Here is a 6000-nt window from a genome sequence, read left to right on the forward strand (position 1 = left end):
ATTACACTGTAATTGAAGATTGCTTTGGTAGATTTTTTTTTTTTTTTTTAGTAGGCTATAGACATTTTTTTGTATCCAACCTATTGGTAGATCTGTTTCGTAAACTTAATGAGTTAATATGTACACAAATTATCAGGATTTAATCTTATCTAACATCTATTTCTTCAGAATTTAGTCATTTCTCATAGTTTGACTCATACTTTTCCTCTTGACATTTAACATTGTCACTCAACTCTAAGCAAAACATCTGAAAACATGCAAACAGAAACCATAATATTTATAATAAGGCACACCAGTATTTTTTCTCCCATCCATAAAAGACATTGAGGAAACAATAATGCAAACGATTTTTGTCAGTCCAGCAGGAGAAAGGGGTTTGGAGAAGATTTGAGAGGATTTAGATGTGTGCGACACGTTTCACAACCAGGTGTGACTTCCTTGTGATTGAAATGGGAAGAGCTTTCGACAAAAAGGGTGAGAATATCTTCATCGACTTGCTGACCCTGAGAAAGCAACAGACGGAACTGATTTTCAATGGTCGATATGAATTACAAATAAAATATATATAAATGTATATTAACAAAATATTTCAGTGTTGATTAAAGCACCTTTAGTCTGTTTGGAACGAAAAACAAGAGTATAACAAACGCTGATGGTTGATAATAATGCGGGTAAAAATCAGACGTCTCATGGCAGAGAGAGTGCTCGTTGCCCTTGTTAACACCGAGCTGTGAAAAAGAATATTTTAATTCGTACTTGCATTTACAAGTCATCACACTTTTTCCTCGATCATTCGACCACGCACCAATTCGTGCTTCCATATTTCGGCAATAACCTCAATAAAATAAAATAAAATAAAATTAAAAACTAAGCTTGTTTAAGTGGGTATGAGAACCACGTTGTAGTTTTTTCCCCAGGAAATATATCTTAAAAATAGCAATTTAATAAAAGCTTTCAGTTTCAATATACAATTGTCTATATTAGACTTGCTTTTATTACATTTAGCGTATAGCTAATTTAGCAGATAACAAATAGGCTACAGTAGATAACAATAGGCTACTTGTTTTTATTATATATATATATATATATATATATATATATATATATATATATATATATATTACATATATTCTATATATTATATGTAGGCCTACATATTATATTGCATAACAAATATTTATATATATATATATATATATATAAATATATATATTTGTATATAAGTATAATATATTATATTGCATAACAAATATATATGTTTGTATATTTGTTATGCAATATAATATGTAGGCCACCATACTGCAGATGTTTCTCTCAAAATCACGTTTGTCCAGTATGGTGTCTTAAAGTTAACATGACATCAACATATAGCCTAATTTTTAGTGTAAAGAAATGACTTAATTCAAACGTGTCACACATTTGAAATGTGTTAATTTAGCTATTTAAGGCTACAATTCATGGCTATATTTATTTATTTATTTCAGGCTTAGTGATACGCACTAAACAGGACCGTGTTTCCAAAAAGTATATCGTATCATATTGTAGAAACGATCGTACGGATCACAAAATGTTTCACAAAATCATCGTTACTTGCGGCTGAAAAGTGCTCTCTGTATTATCGCCATGTGAATCCAGTGCCAAAGTAACAGTCTCATGCAGTCCCCTGCAGGACCACCGAGAAATTACACCTACACCTAATATAGGCTTACTCACACTCAGTGTGGCTTTAATATCATAATATTAAAGCCACATAACATAACATAATATCAGTCAAACTCGTAATTGTACTTAACTTTACTTACATTTAATTATTTACTTTTTGTAGTCAATTACAACAGTAGGCTACTTAATAGATGTATAACAAATACAAATAAATAATGAAACAATTAGCTGCAAAATAATTATTTATTTAAGAAGAAGGGGGGGGGGGGGGGGGGGATGATACAGAAGTTCACAGCCATGAAAAAAAATAATCTATAACATTCAATGGTACAGCTGTAATCTGTGACTAAATATGGTGTTATCTATAGCATGCAGGGGATTATATGTAGTATCAATAATATTACGTTTTTGTAACTCAAATCCATGAACTGGACCAGCTTTCCGGGTTGAGTTTATCGAGTTTATTCTTGTCTGCTACCTTAAACCTTCGCCATATAAAAAATCGTACAGTGTTGTTTATTAATCCATGCATGGAGATGTCCATTTGGCCAATGCATTGCAGAGGTAAGCAACATTACTTGAAGTTTACCAATGATATGTAAAGAATAGCTTTTCTTGTTTTCTATCTCCTCAGAGGGGTCAACAGCTCATGCCTTTTATCTAATCAAGATAGTTTTTTTTATTTTTTTATCAACCACTATTCATTGTACCCTGGAATTTGAAAATGCTTTGGAATATATAGGCAAAAATTTGGTTTAATGATATATCTGAAAAATTTCAGTCTGAATTGAAAAAACTATGCTTGTTAAAATTACAAATTTCTCACGTCTGACCAAGGTTGCATCTCAGTACTAGTTTTACTTGATCTGATAGTGCTGCGTTCGACACTATAGATCATAAAACACTCTTAAATTGACAACAAAATTACACTGGTATTCAGGGACAGGCATTAAGGTGGTTTAGATCATACCAGACCGTTACCATTTTGTCTATTTAAATGGGGAAATATCTAAGATACCGTCAGTAAATTATGCAGTGCCACAAGGATCTGTGTTAGGCCCTCTGCTGTTTTCAGTGTATATGCTGCCTCTTGGTAATATTATAAGAAAACATGGAATTAGTTTCCACTGTTATGCTGATGATGCACTTATATTTCACCACGACCAGATCTCTAAATTATCTAAAGTGATAATTGAGTGTGTTAAAGATATAAAATATTGGATGACCAGTTTTGTTCTATTAAATTTGGATAAGACCAAAAACCTGTACACAGAATCTCTTAGAATATAATTAGCATTTTGAAGGATGTACTGTCACTTCCTCCTCTACAGTTAAAGACCTGGGTGTTATATTAGTCTTTCACAAAAGTATTTCATATGTTACAAAAACAGCCTTCTTCCACCTCAGAAACATTGCTAACATGCTATCAGTTTCTGATGCTGAAAAGTTAGTTCATGCATTTATGACCTTTAGATTACTGTAATGCATTACTAGCTGGTTGTCCTGCATCCTCAATAAACAAGCTACAGTTAGTCCAAAATGCAGCTGCTAGAGTTCTTACGAGGTCAAGAAAATATGATCATATAACACCAATTTTATCATCTCTACACTGGTTACCTATTAAGTATCGCTACTGATCTATAAAGCCCTAAACCGTTTAGCTCCTGTGTATTTAACTGATCTTCTATTGCCTTACATTCCATCACGCTCTTTAAAGGGATACTCCACTTTAAAATGAAAATTCTGTCATCATATACTCACCCTCATGTTGTTTCAAACCTGTATGAATTTCTTTCTTCTGCTGAACAGAAAGGAAGATATTTAGAAGAATGTCAGTAACCAGACAGTTTTTGGGTCCCATTGACTTCCATAGTATATATTTTTTCCTACTATGGAAGACTATGGGACCCAGAAACTGTCTGGTTACTGACATTCTTCTAAATATCTTCCTTTCTGTTCAGCAGAAGAAAGAAATTCATACAGGTTTAAAACAACATGAGGGTGAGTATATGATGACAGAATTTTCATTTTAAAGTGAACTATTCCTTTAAGGTCACAAAACTCTGGGCTTCTGATAGTACCTAGAATATCTAAGTCCACAAAAGTAGGGAGAGCGTTTTTGCTTTTGGCTCCAAAACTCTGGAATGGTCTTCCTGATAATGTTCAAGCCCCAGACTCGCTCTCTCAGTTTAAATCTAGATTAAAGACGCATCTCTTTAGCCAAGCATTCATATGACGCATCTCATAACCTTGTACTCCAGTTATATCAGATGAAATGCACACGACTCTGTATTGCTTGAAATGTTATGAACAGCAGAAATGCCAATTATTTTCCATTTGCTTTTCTGTTTTATCTTAGGATGCCCATCCCGAGGTAACTAGAGACTATGTCAGCTCCAGATCTGAAGACTTCAGATGTGAAGAGACGACTCGAGATGACTCCAGGACGAGGACTTCGGATGATGGCAACTCTGTAATCATTGTTTCTGCTAAATGAATACATGATGTTAGCTAACTGCATGATTTGTATTATCTTAGAACTAAATTTCATATGGACATAACTTGGACACATCACCTCTGATAACAGATCACTCTAAAGTAATGTAGAAACATGTCTTTTCTGTAAAGCTGCTTTGAAACGATATGTATTGAGAAAAGCGTTATACAAATAAATTTGAATTTATTTTATTTTTAATTTTAAATGAAATTATGAAAAATAAGTCAATTAAATGAAGCAGTTTATAGCAGTGTAATAAAACGATGTACTGCAATAAATCATTTGCTTTTATATGGTTTTAAATGTTAGGAAATTAAAGACTAGTTGCTGTACCAACAAATGAGATATTTGTTGAGCCTCACTATTGTTGATATAACAAATGAGCCTCACTGGTGATTCCTAAAGGACAGGAAGTGGTTCCTACTTGTTCTGACACCAGAACACACAGATCTGTTTTTATTAAACATATTATACACATACAGAGGGAAGAAGTGTGCTTAACTATTGCAGGTACTTGTAGATAATATTTATTTATTTATTTATTTATTAACATATCTTTATTGCGAGGATTAACCCCTTGAGATGAGACATCTCGTTTTCGAGGGGGTCCTCCAGTACATCAAAGCAAAAAAGAACCAAAACAGCAGAGCAAATATCACGATCAAAGACAGCACAACAAAACACAACAACACACACACACCAGCTCACATTGCTCAACCCCACCCCACCCAGCACGAACCCCACAAGTGACATGACAGAAAAACAACCACATGACTAGCATTGCACAAGGTCAAGAACTAAGAGGAACACAAACAAGAACATTGATGATGATAATAACAATAATAATAATAAATAAATAAATAAAAATGAGAAATAGTAAACACATGACCAATGAAGTCCAAGGTCAAACAAACAAAACTAAAAACAAAGACAAGTGTTCCGAAGATGTTCCCTGAGAGCCCTTCGGAACGCTGTAAGTGAAGTTAAAGAACGGATAGAAAATGGAAGATTATTCCAATCATATGGAGCCTTAAAACAAAATGCGTATTTCCCTACCTGTCTTTTAACTCTAGGAACAACAAAAAAGATCTGATCATTGTGTCGCAGGCTGTATAGCGAATTATAAAGCACTAAGTGTTGCTTGAGATAAACTGGATAATTAAAGTAAAAACTTTTAAAAATAAACTGTAACCAGTGAGACTGTCTCCTGGCAGAAGGGGCAAACCAGGACAACTGTCTGTACAACACACAGCGGTGTGTCCTAAAGGGACAGCGGAGAACAAAACGGCAAAGACTGTTGTAGACCACATCAATGGAATGCAAACAAGAAGCAGTAGTGTTCTGATAAATAATATCAGCATAGTCCAAAATAGGCAGGAGCAGCTGTAAGACTATTCTTTTCCTGACCAGAAAATTAAAACAGTTAACAGATTGATAAAGTATTTTAAGACGAGAGTTGAGTTTGTTTGTCATTGCTTGTACATGAGTTTTAAAAGATAAATCAGTTTCCAGCCAAACACCAAGATATTTAAAGGTCTCAGTTGACTCTAAAGGAGAGGAGTCGAGAAAACAAAGATTAAGGTTGTTTTCACCTGGCTATATCCAAGGCTTTTCTATGGAACAATAAAGAGTAGGACTTTGATTTATTAAGGAGAAGTTTATTAACCAATAGCCACTGCTGTACAGAATTGAAGTCGTGCTGTAAAGAGAGGTTTATCCCGGAGATGGTAGGTTTACTACAGTAAATGACTGTATCATCGGCATAAAGATGAATATTACAGTCTGTACAGCATAAAGGCATATCATTAACAAAGATAGAAAATAATAAAGGTCCCAGAGAA

Source organism: Abramis brama, assembly GCF_963993115.1.
Source record: "Abramis brama genome assembly, chromosome: 15".
Classification (NCBI taxonomy): Eukaryota; Metazoa; Chordata; class Actinopteri; order Cypriniformes; family Leuciscidae; genus Abramis; species Abramis brama.